Genomic DNA, 22,533 nt, shown 5'->3' with positions numbered 1-22,533 from the left:
GTTATACCGCATAACACTTTCACAAAACTGTTGAAAATAAGAAAAACACCTCATTTAGTACAGACCATTTTACCATTTAATTTATCAATAAACACAGCCTCAGTACCTTGTTTTTTGTTTTATTTTTCATCTCACTTTTCAACTGTGAATAGTCAATCAGCCGTCTAGTTAAGATGAAAATTCCATCATGAACCTTCACCTCAGTGTTTCTGATCTTGCACAGTTCAGTCTAGGTTGTGAACACAAAGTTTTTCTGAAAACTACAGAGAATAGACCCTTAATGACAATGTGTAGAGCTGCTCAGCTCTCAGTGAATAAGGATCCAACTTTCCATATTCATTGATGATATTCCTGGTGATGTTGGAGGGACATTGGCATATTTTATTGTTACTCTGACAAAAAAAAAAGCTACAGAAAAGCTTAAGATCTGAATTTTCACAATCTATCAGCCCATAAAGCTTCTCTCCACCGGGTTCAACTCACACATTTTTATCTAATATGTATGTGGATTTTTCCTTGGGAATAGATAGAAACATTATTTCCCATATATTTACCATTGTGTACAGGTTATATGACATACGAGGCATTTTGGCATCTAATACAACAGAAAGAGATGCAGGTGAAGGCCGCAGAGAGTGGAGAACAGAAGGAGACAAAGGGAGATGTGCACATTGCTATGCTGATCCATTCAATGAGGTGGCGGGAAAACAAAGAGAAACCGCACAAGCCCTAGCAAACACAAACAAGCACACACACTCACGGAAGAAAAACGAACGCACACACACACTCAGGCAAGTGCATTAGCTGGAGCATTAGCAGCCGCCGCTCTCGCTCTTGTCTCAGTGAGGGCTAAATCGCGGGGACGCAGAGTGTTACCAAACGCAGCAGTGATTTGTTTTGGGAACGCCACAGCTGTCAGCTCTCATGGGCCATTCTGAGAGTTGACAGCTCGGGTTGGCCAAGGTGACAGCAGCGTTTGCTCGGGGGCCGGCACACTTCAGGTCATGTTTAGCAAAGCTCTGCTCAACCTGATGGCTTGTAAGATCAGATAAATCCAGAGTGTCTCCCACGTCCACTTGGACAAACACACCTCCCATGAACAGCAGTGGGCGAGCGGATGGAGTGATGGTGACAACTGCTGAAACCTCCCTTTCTCCAAAAAAAAAAGGAAAAGAAAAAGAAACTGTCTTGGGTCTGATCAATGGCTGGCGCACAACCTTTCACTTTGATTGGCGTTTCTTTAAGCGAAAGAAATAAAGAATTGTGAGGAGCAAGAAACTTGGATGTGAAAGCAGAATAACAGTGTCCCTCAGAGTCTCACAAGGCAAGTTTTGACGCAAGCATCCTCTAGCTCACACATTTCTTAGAAAAATCTATTGACAGTCTAACCTTGAGATATTCTTCCCTTTCTGTGTTGCCCTGATGGAGGTATTGAAAGTCTTCCCCTCTCACCTTTGGAGACAAACCGAGCTGCTTTAAAGACATTGTCGCTCCCCTCCTCCTCTCTCTGCTCTTCTTCTTTCAGGGCCACTGACACATTCAATTGTAAAGCCTGGTCTATAGGCTCCCTCCCAGAGCCACATAAAACACAGAAAAAGTCATTTATTCACAGAGAAATATCTCAATACTCTGGTATTCGTCCATTTTTTTCCAGGCGATGTGGATGGTGAAATACAGGGTCACTGTACAACACACACCGGTCAGTCGCTCAGAGGAAGCAGTGAAAGAAAGCCGACTACACCAAATCGACAGCTGGAATAAGACTGACGTTGCTCAAGTGTTGCATTCATGTTCTTTCAGCTCTCAGTTTCCATTTCTCTCACCATTGTCAAAATGTCATTACTAATAAACTAAAAATAACAAACAAACAAACAAAAAAAATCCTTAAGTGAGCAAACAATACACTAATGACACGCACAGAACAAAAAAAAAAACCTTGACAGAATAGGCTGTCAACATAAGGATTTTTTCAGTAGAAACAAAATTCAGCTGTACTGTAATCGAGATATCCTCAAATCAAACCAGAAGTATCTGCATGGCAAGTTACCGCTCTAGATAAGTGAGAAGATACTGTATTTTTTCGTTTTGTTTCGTTTTGTACGTATAGTCTTTAGTGCAATTTAGAGAGTAACCAAGACTCAAGTTCATTAGTCCAACTTCTCATTCTGTGTAGTAATGCATGTCTAAAAGGGCTTATGATAATGTCAGTATGGCACTGCACTCTGATACAGCAGGCCATGTTTCTAAAGGGAGTATAAAAGGTTTTTGGTGAGAAAGTGTGAGTATGGTGTGGATGTGTGGCTAGGATTGCATCCAAAGACATGTTAAATGGTGCCTCAAATTTAACAAAAACAACGATCAGTGGAGGGTAAGACAACAGCAGGACTGAGAGAGCATGAGAGAAAGAGGAGAGGAAGAGGTCTAATCAGATTTATTGCTTCAACAGACTCAGAGACATACTGAGTTAGTAGATAGGCAGAAGTGGAACTTTAATGGAGTGAGCTCTGACCTCTAAACTCTTTGCTTGTCTAATTGGCTTGTTTAATTTAAGCATGTCAATTCCCTCAAGTCAGAGACCCCTTTTCCAGAGGAACCAATCCCAACGCTACTACAGTACATAAACACCCATAAATACCTCTTCGGTGTTTATTCTGACTTTTTATTTCCACAGAAAGCTACTCAGTCTTATCCTCGTGAGCTTAGACCATCAACAACACTAAAACCCTCTCTCTTTATCATCTGAGTACAGCCTTGATTTAAAGCACTTTTTTCCCCCGAATATACACTTGACACAAGATGGGAGAGTAAGGTAAAATGAACTTGTCAGACAATCAACTAAAGAGAGAGGCAGCGACTTTTGTGTCTCATCCAAAGCATTAGCAGTTTCACCAAGGCTACAGAAACCAAAGCCAGCTTTCAGAATGTCACAGAGCAGAAAAAAGCTTTTCAACCCTCTATGAAATTAAAAAAAAAAAAAAAAAAAAAAAAGCAAGGAAAAAGTAATCAGGAGACAGGCTGTGTGCGCTTATATGTGGCCAGAGACAATTGTTTCAGTAAAGCATGCCACCAGAGCTCCGAGTCCCTGTCACCCTTCTGAGGCAAAATCAAAAGTGACTGTCTGCCTTAACCCCCCCCTTTCCCTCACACACACACACACACACACACACACACAATCAAGAGCCCTCTTCCCCTCACAACACATACACACACACACACACACAAACACACATTTAACTCTTGCCCAAAAATACACAAACACATGCAAGAACTAAAAACACACACGTTCACATGCTTAGCAGAGCCGTCATGGCATCACACCCGGTTTGTCCTGGTCACATCACAACAAAGTCACTTTAGGCCCCGGCCAGACGACTAAAGTGATGAGACGTGTGATGGAGTGAGAGAATGGGGCTTCTTCCTTCTTGTGTTTCTCTTAATGCAGCCTGTCCCTCCGAGCCACTTCTCTGCCTCCTTGACCGCACAGGACCGAGGGGAGACAGAGCGCAAGGTCCTTCTGGATCAAAGACAGTGCAATACTTTGTTTGTACTTTGGGTTTAAACACGGACAGCTTCACAGTGGACTCATGCTGCAATTTCACTAGATATTCAGGTATCACACTGGATGAAAATGTTACACATGGAACATCATCACACAGGGTGATAACACATGATCACACACATATTTCAGTGAATACAAAACTCCCTCGGAGCACACGTTTTCTTTGATAAAAGAAAAGTCTCTTGATTCGCTCCTCATTAACATTCTTGTCAGCAGGTACAAGGTTTAACTGGCTGAAGGTTCCTCCATGTATGTTAGCACTGTCCGAATAGTTTCACAGAGTTTCAATTATTTTTTATTTTTGAATTAAGGGATTTTCAGTTGGTCAGGGCAAATTATCATTTAGGGGCCAGTGTGCTGCTTGCAAAATTGCTACCCTCAGCTAATCACGCCACACACAAATTGTGGTCCACGGCTCAACAAATGTAACAATTCTGCTCATTATTTGATAAAAATGACTTCGGTTGGACGAGCATGTCAAACTGAGTGAACGCTGAGTTGCACCCCTCATGTGAGTTATCATAGTGAGAGAGTGGTGAGAGCTAAATAAAATATAGCTTATTGTCAGACTGAAGACATTAAAAATAAACATTTGAAGTACTTGAGCTGAACTTTCTATAGATATATGAACAATGACACCAATATTGCTGTTTGTTTCTATAAACTTAAAACTTCTCTAATCATTATTTTCATTTGAAGGGGACAAATCACTAGCTGTAATGTGACATTTGTTGCTCATAGTGACAAATCTGTCCAGCCCCACAATTCACCTTTGCTCTACATAATAATTTAGCATCCTTCAGCTCATTATATGATAAAGTTATTGACTAGCTGGTGAACATAGTGGAGCATTTAGATGCTAGAAAATCCTCAGGAGTGGGTTGAGAGTAACACTAGTACAGTAAATATACTTTAATGTTGCCCCATATCTGCTGGTTGTAACAGGTTAGGTATCAAATTAAAATTAATAAATAAAATAAATAATGCAATTGATTGAAAGAGCAACTGAATGATGTTCCAAATATCTTTATTCACACTTCTGTTAGACTTTTGAAACGTGACATACTGTATATATGTTAGCTGACTGGGATGTTTTGCATGGTTTGACTCATCTGTAATCATGGTTCTGCAACAAATCTCCGTGATCAGTTCATCTCATTTCTACTTAACACATCAGAAACTCTATTAGCAGTGATTTCCCTTCTTTTCACATTCCTACTTTTATCTTTTTGTTGAAAATCAGCAGGGAGAACGCAGTAAAAACTGGCCGAGATTGAGCAAGTGAATGAATGCAAGAAGGAGGAAGGAGGAGGGGACATCAAGTGAGGATTCAGTAGCCAAGAGCTGGCATTTATGTTGTCAGCCATCCCAACTTCATGCCTCAGCTACAAATTTTTTATCAGTTTGGCTAAAAAAGCAACACACTCCTTTTTGCATATTGTCTAGTAGTGACTTGCACCAGCACACTATCATACCATAGCAGGCAGTTTCTGTGGAAAAAGCAAGCAGTTTGGCAGGTCTGCACCAGATGAATTATGTATTATGTAAAGCTTTCAAAACAAAGTGAAATAAACGATGTTAGCCTCAAGAAAAAAGATATTAAGAGAATGTCTGACATGATATGCTAATATCTATGATAAATTAAATGGTACAGCAGGAAAGAATTAGTTTTCTTCCAAGAGGACTCTTTCCCTTATAATGAGAGAAAATACTGGGGAAAAATTACAACATGCACAAGTGGAATTAAAATTATATTCAGCTGGACAATATGGGCAAGGTTTTGACAAGACAGTATGATGGATAGCTATTACTTCCCATAGTAAATTCTACTACTTGAACATAAAGATAAAAGAAAGATTTTAATGTTATTTTTAGGTTCACAATCCTAAACGTGTGATAAGTGTTGTGGATACTGTTTGTACTCTCGCAAACATGAGGACCAGGAAAACTCATTATGGACATGGGATGAGGTAACACAGAGATGGATCAAGGAGAAGAAGTAAAAAGAGAAAAGAAAAAGGTAAAGAACCGGAGAGCAAGAGAGATAAAGAACAGTGAAAAACAGAGAGAAAAGAGATAGAGCAGAATCACAGAGACAGCAAGGCTAGGAAGATAGAGACAGGAGATAGAAAGAGGGAGAGACAGGAAGAGAGTGACTCAGGCAGCCAATATTTTTTAAACAGCTTTGCTTCCACTCAACTGGGCATCAAGGCCATTATCCCGGGGTTAATCCCCAATCCGACGGAGCTGGCAGCCTTCCGGGACAAGCCAGGGTGGCAGCCCATCAACAAGGCAGGCATGGACAAAAATAACACATATGCACATGACACACATACACACACACAACCAGACACAGGCAGGCATGCAAGCTGCAATTAGAAAAAGAAATAACACAACAAAGCTATTAGCTGTGAATAGCTCATTCTTAGCTTCTTTGTCCTTTATTTTCTGTTGAAAAATAAGCAACTGTTCATGTTTGTCTCTCATTTTATCTGTCTTTGCCCAACTTCTTTATATCTCACTGTATGTATTCATGCTGTTGGTTTCCCTTGTTTCTTTTATCACACACCCTCCATCTGTCCACCTTTATTTTCTCAACCTTCCCCACCAGCTCTAATCACGCCACATTTTGCACTTCTACCTCGCTCTCCCTTTCTCCGTCCACTCTCTATTTCCCTGGCTGCCATCCAAGGAACCAAGGAGGAAGAAGAGATTGACTCAAAGAAGGATAGCCATGTCATGTGGAGAGGGACCAAAGAGGATCCAGGAGGCTTAGGGAGACTTAGCGCTACTCCCTTCATCCCTTACACCCCCAATGCCCCCTCCACCCCCACCCTGCACACACCGCCCGAAAAAACAATACCTGAACCTTCCACAGCCACACCTGAAGACCTTCATACTGCTCATCATGCTTTTTGACAGTTCAGAATCAGCGCACCTGCCAAGGTATCTGCCTCCATAAGCCTCCGGTTCAACTTATGACACAAACGTGTACAGTGCTGCCACTTTGTCCTCTCACCACTCACACAAGGTGTTAAGCCTTTGGTGATCTTATGGAAATCCAGTCATAGTAAGGATGGGCTGGGATCATCCTAGAGTGACCGGAAAAAAGGTGTGACCCTAAGGTGATGTTGATGTCCTTTAGCCTGAATGCTGACAGCTGAGGTTCAGCTTCACAAGTTCCTCCAATGAAAAGTGTCAGTGATACTATTTGACATATCAAGAGCTTTACAAAAAGGATGAGAAATGTCATGTGTCCATCTCCTTGTTTGTCTTAATGTCTTATTCTGTGTCTTCCGCCTTTACAGTCGTGCATGTGGGTGTGTGTGCGTATAGTTTCTGGGCTATCTTTCTCTCTAGGCCCCTAAGCCTGCTATGTCTCCCATGGTAACTCCCTGACTGACGACCCGGGGCTTAGCCTAAATTCTCTCTCTATTAAAAGCTGTGAAATGCAAATAATGAAACATCTCATTACCACTGTCGGAGAACCCAAAATGAAAGGAGGGGGAGAGCGGGTGGGAAGGAGGAGGACTGTAAGACAACGAAAAAGGGTTATACAGGAGGGAGGCAGAGAAGGGAAAGTGAGAGGACAGCAGAAATGAGAGCCAGAAATAAAGGAGTGGAACAAGGGGAAGACAGGATGGGAGAAGAGAAGGGAAGGGAGGATGTGAAAAGCAGAACGGGGGAGGAGGAGAGGTGAAGGGACGGGAACATATCCAGACAGTGAGTCTTTTGTTTGATACGTGTTACCGTTAACAAAGCGGGTAGCCAGGATCGGCCATCTATACAAACATGGGTGGAGCCCTGAAGAACCGAGGTGTGAGTTAGGACGTGTCATTCAAATGTCAAACAACCAGTGCAGGAATATTCTCCTTGTCTACTTCATATTAAAGTTTAGTGTTAATCAGGCCTAAAATGTTCAGCTTTTCATTGTTCTAGCAAGTAATGTATACGCTTCTTGAAAGTGCCCAAAAGAAATTAGATGTAGGCGTATTTAAATATGTCTGTGTGGACTGATCATTTTATTATGCCCCAAGAGCATTATTAGTTATTGAGTTTTACTTTTTATCTTGCATTAATCAAAACTGCAGTGGCTAAACAAAGTTATATGATGGTGCTTTCTCACAATTACTCAAATTTAAGTGCACTGTTGAGACAGAAAGAGGGGGGCAACCTCTTTGCAAAACCTATCTGTGTGGTACAGGGAAGTGAAATCACCTACAGGAAGTGTCTGTATTATGTTTTGCAGGTGGGAGGAGATTGGTGTGTTGGATTGCAGTTGTAGGTTGTGGTGGAAGAAGGAGGAGTGGGGGGTTATTGGTCTCATGTGACAATAACCACGTCACCCTGTGTGGTCTGGAGCAAAACCCAGTTTTATCATTTTATCATTGCAATAGTTTGGAGACTCATCTGCTGATGTACAAACTGCTTATATAATATGGGAAATCATGAGGAGGTGAAGTTTTAAGGTGTGACATTGTCTAACAGCAGGATCACTTCTGGGAACTGTGTGTGTGTGTGTGTATTTTCTGGTTATCAATGTGTTATATCTTACTCTCTAAACCAAGATTGGTTGGAGTTTAAACAATGCAATGACATAATCTACTTCCATGGAAATTCAGGGTTTTTTTTAGTTTTTTTTTTACAATCTTTCTTTGTGTATATGCTCTGCGTTATATTATTGTTGCAGGTATGTTTTAATGATCTAGTGGATGGGCCAAAGACAATTTTACATACTTACTTGAGAGCGAAAATTAAAGGTTGAATATGTAGAATATTTATTAAAAGCTATATTTTTTTTAAAATAATACAGCCACGGGGCGTTTTGAGGGGTACAGAATGAAAGTATTGCTTTTCCATAAAAAAAAAAAATTTAGTCTGAATTAATATTTTTAAATTTTTTTGACGGTTCGACAATGACGTTCTGACACGTTCTGTGTACATTGTACCAGCCATTTAGCGTCCGGAATTACGGGTTGCCAGGGATGTCTGTTGTTCCGGTGCAGCTACTGTAGGCTGGCACTGGGTGAAATGGAGTTGTAAACAAGCAGAGCCGTGTTGGACTTACTAAAACCAGCGTTTTTTGCTCTCAAGTACAACTTTTCATCACAAAACTTCGAAGGTAAGACAGAATATCTGTTAGTAGCTGTAGATAAGTGGTTATTGACCTTTGTATTGTTTGGCTGCTGGTTCACTGAGTTTTTAGCGCAATAATAGCGGTACTGTTGAACTCGCCAGGGTCTTAGCTTTCATATGAGATGCTATTTGTTTGTGTACCATGAAGTATCAAAACGGTAGCAATGGAAATGTGGAGAGTGGGTTGACTTTCTGACGCTATTCGGATTTTGATATTTGATCATTAACCTCTTAACGCACGCTGTTCCGTTCACGGGACAGGACGGATGTTAGGAGGTAGCCACACGTTCTTCTGAATGTTTTAAACACCAACCCTTAAACATATATATATTCATGCCGTACATTGTTGGAAAGCTTAGATTGTTCTGATTCATTCAAGACCACTCACGACTTATATGGTTGCTCACAGCCGTAATAGTATTAGCGATTAGCTCGGCTAGCCACTCAGCTAAGTGAGAAAAGCTATAATGCCTACATACCTTCAAAGTCTTCCCTTTATCCACAACGATCATCTTATGACACAGGACTTTCTGTACAGCTCGCCAAGTATCCATTCTTGTGAAATATGAAATCCGTTTCCATAAAACCGGAATATTTTCCTCAATATGTCCATGTATTTAGTCCAACACGTAATGTAATAACACAAATAACAAACCATATACGGTCTGTTTACGTCATTTCCTGACCTGCGCGTCCATCTCAGAGTACACGTGACTAGCCTCTCCTGCTTCTGACGACACCACACACAAGCCAATCGGTGTTTAGGATTAGGCAGTACGTGCAGAGACATTGCTGCTACTCCCACTGGCGTTACAATGTAATAATGTACCTCGGTGGTTTCAAGTCAGTTACAGCGAGGGTATGTTCGCTTCCTGTTTTCAAAATAAAAGCACCAACTCTATCGTTATGGTTTTCTTAATAATAAAAGGCAACGGGTGTTTTATTTTGTCAAAATGACCGGAAGTGCGTTACTCGGTACGGGTAAAAAGGTTAGACATGTGGATAAAGTGGTATATTTACAGAGTTAGAGCTAAAATAAAATCCGGCACCGGACCTGGCAACCCGACTGCTGGAATTACTTTTTGGTTGTTGTGACTACGATCTCGAGACATTAGATGGCGTTGTTCTGCTCATTCTACATATTCTACCTTTAAGACATTTAAACTATTACATCCCACAGATTTTGGGGACTGACTTTCTGTCTCTATTTTAAGCAGTTTTACCTACCTACCATAATGTATAAACACAACGCAAATTAGCCTACTATGTGCTCAGGGTTCAACAGGCTTGAGTATAGAGCACTGAGCAGGCCAGTCAAGTTCTTCCAACTCAAACCATGTCTTTGTCATGATGAAACAGGAGAAGACCTTCCTGAAACTGTTCCCACAAAGTTGGAAGAGCACTTTTGTCATAAATACCAATGTAGGGTGATTTTTTCCCTTAACTGGAGCTAAGGCCATTTTATTCAGAAGCATGATGTGCTTTACTATTCTTATGCTGACAACACTCAATTATATCTGCCATTAAAAGCCACAGATCCTAGCAGTCTGGAAAATCTTACAACTTGCTTCTCTAATATTGAATAGAATTAGATATCCCAAAACTTCCTTAAATTTAATGATGATAAGTCTGAGGTCATTCTATATGGTCCCCCATATTTCATGAGCTCTTTTGGAGCTAGTCTTGGTGATAATGTCAAATACTATTAAGCAGACTGCTAGGAATCCAGGGGTAATATTTGATGCTAACCTCAACCTTGACAATCCGTGCTGGAGCGGAGACAGACCGCAGACGCATCAGGTGGAATTTAGGGGTAAATCAGGGCTCCCTTCACCATCTCCAACTGATACAAAACTGGAACAAAGAGGCATGGTCACATTACACCCAAACTTCTCTACCTAAATTGGATCCCTGTTAAATTTCGAATTATTTAAAAATCTCATTGTTCACTTTTAAGGTCCTAAGCGGCCTCGCACCTACATCTCCAATTGGTTGACCTGGTTTAGAGAGGTGCTGTCCCCATACCATATTGTGTATTTACGTTATTTACATTTTTTGAGAAACAAAGTATCCTAATTTAGATTTGAAGTGACCTACTTTCAGTTTCACTTCTCACCTACGTGATCATCTGACTGCTCATGTAACTTGACTTGGTCTTTTGGCCATCAATAATTATGACTCCATAAATAAATAAATAAATGAACAATCCAAGTCGTAATTCTCCCCATTGACTTTTCTTCTTCACTTTCATTCAATTTTTATTGCTTTCCAAATCTCAGTTATGTTCTGAAAAGCATCAAAGGGCTTTGTGCCTAAAGTGATGATGACAATATAAGGCTATGGACCAGCTCAAAACTCACATTTAACACACACCCTGATCGCTCTCTACCAGCGAGCCGCTTAGAGTGCAAGTGTGTGTCTGCGTGCGTGTGTGTCGTCCAGACTCTCTCATGCTGTAGGTCTTAACACAAAACCTGTCACAGCAAAAAAGCAACCTGTCACGACTCAACAAGACACGACTGTACATGACCACACAGAACGCACGCAGCCTGTTCCCGAGCTGTTAAAACAGTCACAGCAGCCACAAAAGGTCTCACACATACACACACACACACACACACACGGACACAGTGAGCATACAGTAGGGCTGGGTGATATAGACAAAATCAAATATCATAATGTTTTTGACCAAATACTTCAATATCAATATTGTGAAAGTATTGTATTGATGACTATTGGTGTTTCACAATTGTTTTTAATTTTTTTGATAAATAATCATCAGTAATGTAGATATAATGATTAAGTGGGTAAAGGCAAATAATAGAACAGCTAGAACAATAAATACAGAAAGTTACATCAGTTTACTGTAATGCAGCCTTTAAAACCAGGACACTTAAGCAATATCACGATATTACAATATTCAATATCTAAGATTATGTTTGTTTCATATCATGATATAATATTGATATAATACTGCACAGTTTGGAGGAAATGAAACAAAGAATTACCAGGAGCAAGAAATGTAAAAAATTAACATATGGTACAAAGATACCAGTCCTAAAGGAATACATATCAAATCACACAGAACCAATGAGAACTGAAAAGCTAATTGTTGTTTGTTCGAGTGTGTGGTTTTCAAATGTGCAAGTGAATGACTGACTGATGGTGACTCACTGCTGGTGGCCAGTCGCTATCTGGTGCCGAGGCGGGTGTCCAGAGAGGGTGTCTGTGTGTGTAAGGGTAACTTGGTGTGACTGTTGCTGTGTCAGACAGCAAACAGAGGCATCTTTCTCAAATCCACGCTGGGCCACAGCTTACAATGAGCTCATGCAAAGAGGGGAGCGAAAAAGCCACAGCTTAAGTGTGTACTCATGAGTTCAACAGGCACACCCTCCTTCCCCCCTGAGCAAATATTAAGAGACTTCACTCCCAGCTAATCTAATTCACAAACACTCCAGAGCGCACACAAACAAGGAAAACACATCATTTTACTATATTAACTTAGCCCTCAACATGCAACATTCACTTACAACTTCCTAACACTCCCTACCTAGTGTACAACTGAGCAGCACAATGATTTACATATAGATAGAGAAGTGTTTATAAAAACACATTTATATATAATAGCCTGGGGCTGTGTTGTCACTCATCAAGCTGATCAAAAAGCAGCTATACAACACTGATGAATCTCGGAGCGCTTTTGCGAATCTGTCCTTCAACAGCAGAGAAAAAGGAGGTGAGATAAAGAGAAAGAAATCAAGGGGAGAGGAGAGGAGCATCTAAATATAGAGACTCACATTTTGGAGTCAGAAAAGAGACAGTGAAGGGTAAGAAAGAGGAAGGGAGACAGGAGATGCAAAGGAGAAAAAAAAGAGGGAAAGGAAGAGAGACGGGAAACAAAGAATAGAGAAGATAGCGATGGAAGAAAAGTAGCAGCAAAAGAAGAATAGAAGACTGAAACATCATAGTAGCACGAGATCGATGGTTGCAGAGCCTCGGTGGGTTTTCTCATCTACATTGCTTAGTGGACTACTGGAGAACTGGACATGGAGGACACTCAATTTTGTCTGTGAGACTTGAGAGTTCAATATGCTGCACAGTGTATCACCACAGACGTTTATCAATACACAGCATCAATACGGAGGGTCTGCCCCTTCAGTGATCTTTTCAACAGTTTCAACACTTACTTGCTGCAGCCCTTCTGCTGACTAAATTCAAACAGTAATCAGCGGAGAAGCAAAATCATTCAAGCTCTTTGTCTTCTTTGTTTCTGTGCTGTTCCGTGATTGGCTGCGCATGAAGGAATTACTGTAATTTAATGCTGTGTCGCTTAACGTTACTGACGAAACAAGACGCTAATAAAAAAATAAACCCATCAGATTCCAAGTCAGGTTTCAAGTTTTTTTTCCTGAAATAAAACAAGCGAATTATTAATGGTTTTTTGCATGGACGAAGACATGGAAGATCGTATGGCTTGAGGCGACGACTTGTGATTGATGAAGTGGGACCAGACAAATACCTCACCTGGATCCTCACTTCTGTCCCATCCTCTCCTCTTCTCTCATTCATGTCCCTATCTGTCTGTCTGTCTTTTCACTCAGAGCGTGTTTACTCGAATGCAATTTGACATTTGACTGTCACCTGTTGACTAACATGAACGGCTGCCATGGCTTGCAGGCTTTTTCTGGCCATTGCTGCTTCTTATTCCCTGACAGTGACGGAAAGAACTGCAAAATCATCTACAGAAGTGGCATAGCCAGACATAAGAGACAAAGAGAGAGAAGGAGAAGAGACAAAAGGACCACTGTGTAAACTCTCATGATCGTGCTCACCATCGTTAAGGACAACACCCACCTTGGAAACCTAATTTTGAAGAAGTCACACATTCCCACATTGTGAGGCAGTGCCAGTATCAGGTGTCCGTCCAAACCACCAATCAACCACCTTCGTGATACACCAGCGCACACACCAAAACAACAGGGAGGGGGCGGGGTAGGTGTGTGGGGTGGTGGTGGGTGAGATAGAAGAAGAGAGGTAGGGAGGGAGAGGTGCGGGGGTGAGAAAGAGAGAGTGAAAAGAAGAGGGCAAAAGAGAGAACCAGCCAGAGACAAAGGCAGAGAGAATGACAATGAGTGAAAAGAGGAAGACTATTGGGGGGGGGGTGGACTGGGCGAGATGAGGTGAAAAGCGCATTGCCAGCTCACCGTACACATTCACAAAGCTAGAAAGGAACAAAAAGACAACAACAATGAGACTTCCACATATATGCATGTTTCAGTGTGAGTGTGTGCTTGCATTTTTGCAAATACATGTTGGAACGAGTAGCGAGAAGGCCGTTGGGGGAGTTTGCCCCTCGCCACTGAAAAGGGGATGTGAACCTACTCACTTCTGTTCATTTTGGCTTCACCTTTCTTCACCATAAAGGGAACTAAACCGACACAGGAGCTTGTAAAGTCTCACAACAATGACAGATCTCCGCCTGCCTCACAGATTTTGAAAGTTCATATAATGATACACCAAGGATCATTTTTTTAGTGCTGAAAAAGCCTTTATAAATCAAAAAATCCTACTTGAGGAGTCACCCTCTAACCTGAAGATGGGACTTATTGTAACTTGGACGGCTCATCTTGGCAGCTTAGGCCACAGTGGGTCAAAAAAATGTTTGTGTTTCAGGAGAAAACTGGACCCTGCATCCGTTGTGGCTAGCTGTTGCATTAACGTGATGTATAAATATGAGCTAGGGTCAGGGGGAAGGATAAAAATGAGAAAGGGAACAGGGAGAGGGTAAAAATGAGAAAGGGAGTAGAGGAAGGGTAAAAATGAGAAATGGAGTAGGGGAGGCCACAGGAGGCACCTGGCCCACTTACAGCAGAGGAGGGGGTGGTGGTGGAGGAGGAGGAGAGGTGGAAGATTAAGGAGTGGGAGGGAAAAAAGAAAAGGAGAAGGTAGAGGAGGAGGAGGAAGAGGAAGAGAAGGGAAAAAAGCTAGGGAGATGCAGCTGGGATGGAGCAGAGGGCAAAGGGAGGATAGGGTGAAATGAAGGAACAAAAAAAGGTGAGGAGAGAAAAAGATGTGAGACAAGCAGGCAAGAAAAAAAACTAAAAGATGAAATAATGGGAAGAGGGTAGAAGGGCAGAGGGGGAGGTGAGAGAAAAAAAGAAGAGGTGGGGGCTGGAGAGGAAGAGGTGGCCTTGCAATGCTGAGAATGGAGGTGGTGTATCTGTGTGTGCGCGGGACGAAGGTGTGTGTGTGGGTGTCTAAAAATTATGACGAAAAACTAACACCTCACCCAAAGTATGAATAACCGACCACAATAGGCCAATGTAGGTTCAATCTCTTCTCCAAGCACATTCGAGCAGCCTGCCTATACCACTAATATCCCACTAATACCACCCACAGTCCTCGCTCCACCTCACATCAATGAATATTTCATGTCCTGATGGCACTTTTAAAGCAAAAACTAATTAGCAAATCCAAGTTGATCTGGCATTAGTCATATCAGGCCAATTAAAAGCCCAGTCCTACTGTACATGTTAATGGCAGCGAAGTGGAATAATTGTATGTTGAGCAGGGGAGAGAATGTTAAACAGGCCTTGTTAGCAGCACTTTAGCACTCTAGCCTGAGTCCATGGCTGGATTACAAAACTCTACAAAGCAGGATAATGTTCATTAGAAACGCACACGCACACACACACACACACACACAAGCGCACACACATCTTTGAAAGTGCCAAACGAAAACTCTATCCATTAATTAGAGTGTCACCATCAATTCTATGGGGTCAGGTTTGATACTTATAGCTAAAGAAGAGAAATATTTCCAGGGAAAATTATGGTTTTATGCTTCTGTAATAGTATTAAACAAAGATCCAAATACTGGCAGGCGCTCACAGGGCACAGGTTACAAGAAAACCGTTTTCTGCTCAGTGCAGTGTCTCTGCGGTCAGCACCAGTCAACATAAGCTTGTAGAAACGCTATTTGTGTGGTACTGTGAGGAGAAAGGTGTTGGTTTGTATTTGAGTCTTTCCAACTTTCCCACTGTGTGGTTTTTTTTAATGCATGAGTTTAGATTGAGACAGACAGCACTGACACACACAGACTAAACTGTGCTGCACAAAAAAGCGACAGAATAACAAGGGCTAGAACTCTTTTGGAGTGGATGTCTGTTTCATCAGCCCCTCCACTTCTCCCTCCTTCTCCCCACTCTCTCTCCGTCACATTCCGTCTTTTCCTTCCTCTCTCTACCTCCCCCTGTCTTCCTCTCTCACCTGAGCTTTGATATGGAAATCTCTCACCAGCCAGAGCCTGAGGCTAGTTGACTGTTTCTAAAGATGTATTTGCTCAAAGCCGCTCAATTTCTCATCAAATCCTCACACTGTGCGTATAAAAGACAAACTCTTTCACTGGGAAAATAACAACTAACAACCACGTACGTACTTAGAGGATGCTTTCAGCAGTCTGCAAACCCCCGGCTTGAACAAAGAGGTTTTTCCAAGTCAAGCCTTCAAGTTTTTAATAGCTTATATAAATTTGACTAAAAAGATGTTGACCTTTCTGCAAAGTGGATAGCAGAAGACGCTAACTATCTTGTCGATAGAATACCATGAGTGAGTGTGTTTGTGTAGACAGTTTGCAGTGGCTTACCAGTCCCGTCCTGCCAGCTAATTATACCGCATTAAGGATGCCCAACCTGCATGTCTACAACACGGAGCCAAATAAAGTGACAACTGGAACCACTCATGGCCGAACAAAACATTAGACATTTAGAAACAAGTGAATAATTTCAGAAGAAGTCACTGAATCTGTTTGAGAAGACTAATAATTTGCCAGTTTCTGGTAAAAGAATGCAAATCGTGCGAATGACAATAATCAGTCCGATGTCAGCCTATTACCAGAGAGTAGCAATATCAGTGGTTCTATAGCTTCTTTTAAAATGAAGAGAAAAAAACCTACTCTTCTGTGAACCATTGTTTTACAACTCAATCTGATCTTTTAAAGATTTTTAACAGGGGCAAAAACGTGTTTCACTTTAAAAATGCTATTTTTGGTTCCTACAGATATGTAAAAGTTTCAGTCAGAATGTCCTAAAGCTTAAAGGTGATTTATGTTTTAAAATCACAAATATCGCAAATATATGCTCTATACAGAAAAACATTTGGCATCGCTCAGAAAGATGAGGAGATTACAATAGATACAATTTACAAATCAATCAGTGTGCTTCTGTGTTTTCTCTCCGAACATATAATTTCTATTTCTGCCTTTATTCTGTCATTAACAACAAACAGAAAGCTAATTGAAAGGATAATATATGTGCATGTTATCCAGCCGGCTTGAATTACCTGATGTGTGAAACAACTGCTGTCATCACTTCACTTGTTGTAATATTTGTTTTGACAGCATCTGAAGAAGTGAAAATGTACAGTATATAAAACCACCAATTAGTGCATTAAGGAAGAACAAAAAGAAATGGACTAATTTCAAGGCTTGCCCAACTTTGGACACTGATGTAACTGATAACTGATGTTAGCGAATGTCAAAAATCCCCAAAAATAACTCATGATGATGATAAACAATGTGTGATCATGAGTGTGTGCTTGGAAAGAGACGATCTGCTCCGCATTCCTAAATAAAAGAAGAACACACCCTGATGAAAGCACACAAACTGAAATCCCTCATCTGTTTCCTCAGGAATGTGCGATCCAAAAGGTGTTTTGCAATATCAACAACTCCTAAGAAAAATTTGACTGCACATAAAAAACCCTTTATTTTTTATTAGTAATCAAACTATAAACTTATATCTGGACTTTCAATTTGTACTTACAGATTATCAAAATTAGAGAGGAAGCTGTAAATTACCTTCCCATTTAAAATTCAGGGACAAAAGAACAAAAGACAAGAACAAGAGAGCTTATTCCATTCATTGACACTCTGTCGTGCATGCAGGAGCATGCATGCGTGCACGCACACGCTTTCACACACACTGCTATGAAATATTAACACCTACGTGAAAAGACTAGTGGGGTGGTGGAGAGTATTTCTGTGTGGATGTGTATGTGGTTTGGGGTGTGGATGGCTTAAACTCACCTGTTCTCTCTACTTGGGGGGGAGATGAGCTTGTCAGATAGGTGGATAAGGAAGACAGCTGTTACACACAAACACGCACACACACACATCCCCCACTGCATCGGTGTAACCCCATGGGGATTAGGAACACCTGTATTCAGCACTGCACAATGAGCTATAGAGGCTATTAAAGCTAAAAAGCCTTGGGAGTTATTAGGGGATGGGGGATGGAGCTAGTTTGGATCCAGGGTTTAATGTGTGCCAAACTGTCATGACATAAAAATCAGACGTGAGAATGATATTCACAATGTGACAGATAGAAGAGAGAGTTGTCAGAAAACTCTGGAGATACATGGTGTGTCATGTAAGAGGTGTACATGCGAGTGTAAACGGTTCATTTTGCGGTGTGTTAGCCAAACAGGTGATCCCATTAACAAGTGTGCTCCTAGGGGGAGAATCTCAACGAGAAAACTGGCAGAGAGAGATAGAGGCAGCGAGATAAATGGAGTACAAGGTTGCTAACAGGGAACAAATGTGTCTTTATGGAGCATTTGCCCTTTTTTTCTATTTCTGGAAAATTATAGTATATTAGGTAAGGTTACTGTACAGTTTAATGTCATTTTGTCTAAATAAACTCACACACACACACACACACAAGTGAGGGGGTAGTACACTACATCCCCAGGGTGTGCGTAGCTGAAGCCGACTAACCTGCTACCACACAGTTCAGCCCACAACCTGCATGGGAACACTGAGCACCACCTACACACCAGCAGGCTTAAACACACAAACACATTCACAAACAAAGCGAAGAGGCAAGTGTCACGGAGCTTCAAACCTGACAATCACCCAAAGCAGAGCCCCTCCATCTCACTTTCTCACCCTCTTTTCACACCCTTGCCCTAACTTCACTGTCCCCCACAAACCTCCAAACCTTTCAACCTTAGCAACGTGTGTGGGAAATATTGAGCTCGACGGCCTCCACTACTTTCAACAAACATCACACACAACTTTGGTTTTGACAAATAAAAACTGAAAGGTGAATTTAACTTGCTTATCTTGTTTAATCAACTTTTAAAGGGTCCATTCATGAGAGATAAGAAGAGAGGAAAGTGCTTCAAATCCTCCTTTGCAATCCCACAAGCACACGCGCAGCTAATATTTTTTCCATCTTTCGACCGATCTCGCCTACACTCCTCCTCCACTCATGCTTGTAGCTGTTGTCTTGGTCTGTATTATATTTTCCCCGTGGAACACACAGATGGTGAAGGTGCAGACACACAAATGCACATGCACACACTCACTGATGTCCACTACTCTTCCAATGGTAATCCTACACAGCTCTACCTGAGGGAAGCAACCTCAGTTGGGAAGCAGGGAGAGCAAACCCGTAGTGCATGCCAAGGTGACAGTGTGGTCGGCAGGTTTGTTTGTTTTAATGTCATATAGCCAATAGCTGGGAATAGCAAACATTACAAGCGGATTTCTAAGCTTTACTCTGCTCATGAGGACTCGGACAAAATGTGCATGGATAGATACACATGCTTAGAAACACACACGCACGGGAACACAATCACACACACACACACACGCACACACACAGACAATCCTGCAATAATTGAATAACTGAATAAAAGACTTTGGAGGGCTTATCATATCAAGCTCCAACCCTTAACTCAGCAGAGGGAAGGACAAAACAACCGGACAAATCCAGCGAGGCCTAAGACAATTTGGAAAAATCGCTCGATGGTCTCTTAATCCCAGAGATCCAGTTAGCCACTCTCACAGAGGCAAAATGCTTAAATCTTACTGGCTGGACATTCAGTTACAACTGTAAGCTAAGATGATGCACTTTGAACCAAAGTAGCTGACTTGGAGAGTTTGAGGTTCTCCTGCAAAATTTGAAATGCTTTAATTTGCTAAAAGTTAGTACAACAATGGCTGAGTGTACAATAATGATTTCCTCTCAGGTAATGCACTTTCATCAATGATGGCTGATAAGTGTTAGTATAATTTCATCAGAATCAAATGACTATGTCATGACTATATCATGTAACAAAGTCTAACAATTAAAATATCTGAGAAAGGAATCTCTGTGCCAATCTAAGTTTTCCTCACAGAAATAATTTTTAAAAAAAGTTTGCAAGGAGATAATGATAAGATGAAGGATGACACAGGTAAGATGTGTCACTTTTACAGATTAGGCTATTTGAACAGGACTCACCTGGCTGCAGGCTGCACTGACAGCCAAGCATACATTGTTTTCTATACAGGCCACTGAGCGTGAATGAAGTGGGGATGTTCCCCTCTCACATGGTGAGCATGGTAGAAAATGGAGGAAGACGGAACTGACCGGTTTGAGAGGGCAGACACAGACAGCAGACGCACACACACACAGCGCAGGAGACAGACAGAGAGAGAGAGAGGGAGGCAGAGCTTCAGTCGCCAATAAACAGAAAACACTTGACGCCACACTTTTCAACTCTCAGTACGGATCAGATGATGATCAGCGGTACCTGAACAATTACAAAAATTACCCGAGAGCACAATCTGCAAACAAAATCCCCCCTGTCTTGTCTGGTAGTACTCTAGGGTTGGGTGTTGACGCAGCAGAAATTTCCAGCTGGAGAAATCCCCCTTTTGGAGGTTAATCGAGGGGAGAAGGAGGAGGGTTTAAGCCCTTGTCTTCCAAGCTCTGAGCGCTTTCATTTTGAATCCCCTCCAGACGGCTGCACGGAGGAGCATCATCATATTTTATGTGGCACGATATCTCCGCATGCAATTGCATGACCCCTCAGTAAGGCTTGTCACGCCGTTCAAAAACTTTGAGGATCCGCTGGTCTCACTAAACTCATCCGAAAACAGAAACCCAACAGAGGATGATGTATGCGCCAGCAAGTGTCACATACACTTGAGCAAATAGAGAGATGTTTCTTAAAGTACAGCCTATAGAAAATAAATTTGTATGCGCAGATTATACATATATTTAAAATAGCAGTAATAATAATAACCAATCTTTTAACAACATTATTAAAAAGTATTTCCACATGTTACTCAGTATCAAACAATTTCCATTTTCATATATTAAATCGCACATTACAAAGTAGATATATCAGTTATACATGTCTTTACTGTGTAAGACAAGTGTCTGTGTTTCACAATCAGCTATATAATGTGTGAAATGTACAATGTGCGAATCCCGGCAGCGAATGACAGCTTCTCCAAATATCAACAAGCGTAATAGACAGCTGGCTGTCACGTATGGAACAGGTAGGCGTACTTTCAGACTGTCGCCTGCTCACTCGGTCGGGTATTTAGCTGTCAAAATGCACTCACGCCGTGGCTAACATTATGCCAATGGACTGGAATAAAAAAAGCGGCGGAAAAAAGCAGACAGGCAGGCCTTCATACAGTCGCTTTTCCGATGGCCAACTGTATAACGAGTGCCACGATAGCGAAGAGTTGCATTGTGTCATGTCTCCAACCTGTGCGCCCACCAACTATCAGCTGTAGACGCGATGACTGCGTGAGGCAGAAAACTAATTGTTGACATAACATAAAGGCATGGAAATCCAGCCATATCCACTGCATCTGAATGAAATCTTAAACCTGTTAGCAGGGGGAAGCCGGGCTGAATGCTGATAAAATTTAAAAAAGAGAGATACTACTAATATAAGGAAGTCAGACATACCTGTTACCCCATGGGGTCTGGGGTAGACGCGGTGTCGGTCCTTCGGAGTCCAATCTGGTGTGACAGCCTGAGAGAAGAAAGGAGGGGATGTCCAAAGCCCAAGGTACTGTCCTTCCTCTTCTCTGTATGCTTTCTTTAAGTGTTATTCCCCCTGTTTTCTCCCACTCCCCGCTCTTCCTCCACCAGCCCCTTTTTTCTTTCTCTCTTTCCCTCCCCTGCTTTTCCGTGTCTTGGTATCAGGAGCCTCCCCCACCTCCTCCTCCTCTATGCATGTCTCTCTCTCTCTCTCTCTCTCTCTCTCTCTCGCCCTCTCTCTCTCTCTCTCTCTCTCTCAGTGTGTCCCCGTACCCCCCCCCCCCCCCTCTCTGGGCAGAGTCAGGAAATGAGACAACGTGAACGCACCGCGCGTATCCATCTGATCTAAGACGTGTACCACTCTTATCAGAAACACTCAGGCAATTTCAGCCATTTTATAATAATAATAATAATAATAATAATAATAACAATAATAATAATAATAATAATAGTAACAATAATAGTAATAATAATAATAATAATACTGTGTTAATATGTAAGCAGTGGGGTTGTCATGAGTCCTGTATGTGTGGTTTATGGTGCTTCTGACTTGTGCGTCTGTTGCCATAGGGCTCTGTAATGACCAGGGGCTTACTGTAACTTACCCCCTCTTGTGGCAATAACTAGGAAACAGCAGTACCATACTGTAAAAAAAATAAATAAATAAATAAAAAAAATAAGACTGACATTTACAGTTTGACAGGGTTTGGCTGGAAAACACCTTTGGGAGCCATGTGATGTGCAGCATACAAGCCAATTTTTGGCAAAAAGTCTGGGGTAATTCCACTTAAAGCCTGACCTCTCCCTGTCACACGTCATTGATTTTAGTTATTTTGCCTTCTTGTGAAGTTATGGGGGAAATTATGAGGTATCAAACTTATTTAACGTTTGAGAGAAGGGGAGAGATATTAGAAGTTGTGTGTGTTTCCCAAGCTGTTGGAAAAAATGCTGATTTATTTATTTCAATGATCACCTGATATTGAATGGTACAAAACCTAGAGTCTCCGA

At 41.6% G+C, this 22,533-nt stretch overlaps 1 protein-coding gene across 1 annotated transcript in view; it reads right to left on the bottom strand.

The window, feature by feature from the left end:
* The window catches only part of zbtb46 (zinc finger and BTB domain containing 46), a 57,874-nt gene extending 36,351 nt beyond the window's left edge, over positions 1 to 21,523 (bottom strand). Inside the window, exon 1 of the mRNA XM_053317681.1 lies at positions 21,451 to 21,523. The gene's annotated coding sequence lies outside the window, so the exon portion shown is untranslated. The remainder of the gene's footprint in view (positions 1 to 21,450) is intronic.
* Between the last annotated feature and the right edge of the window lie 1,010 nt (positions 21,524 to 22,533).

The sequence above is a fragment of the Scomber japonicus genome, chromosome 4, assembly GCF_027409825.1.
Source record: "Scomber japonicus isolate fScoJap1 chromosome 4, fScoJap1.pri, whole genome shotgun sequence".
Taxonomy (NCBI): domain Eukaryota; kingdom Metazoa; phylum Chordata; class Actinopteri; order Scombriformes; family Scombridae; genus Scomber; species Scomber japonicus.
The sequence above is the reverse complement of the archived record's forward strand: the minus strand, read 5'-3'. Positions and strand labels throughout refer to the sequence as shown.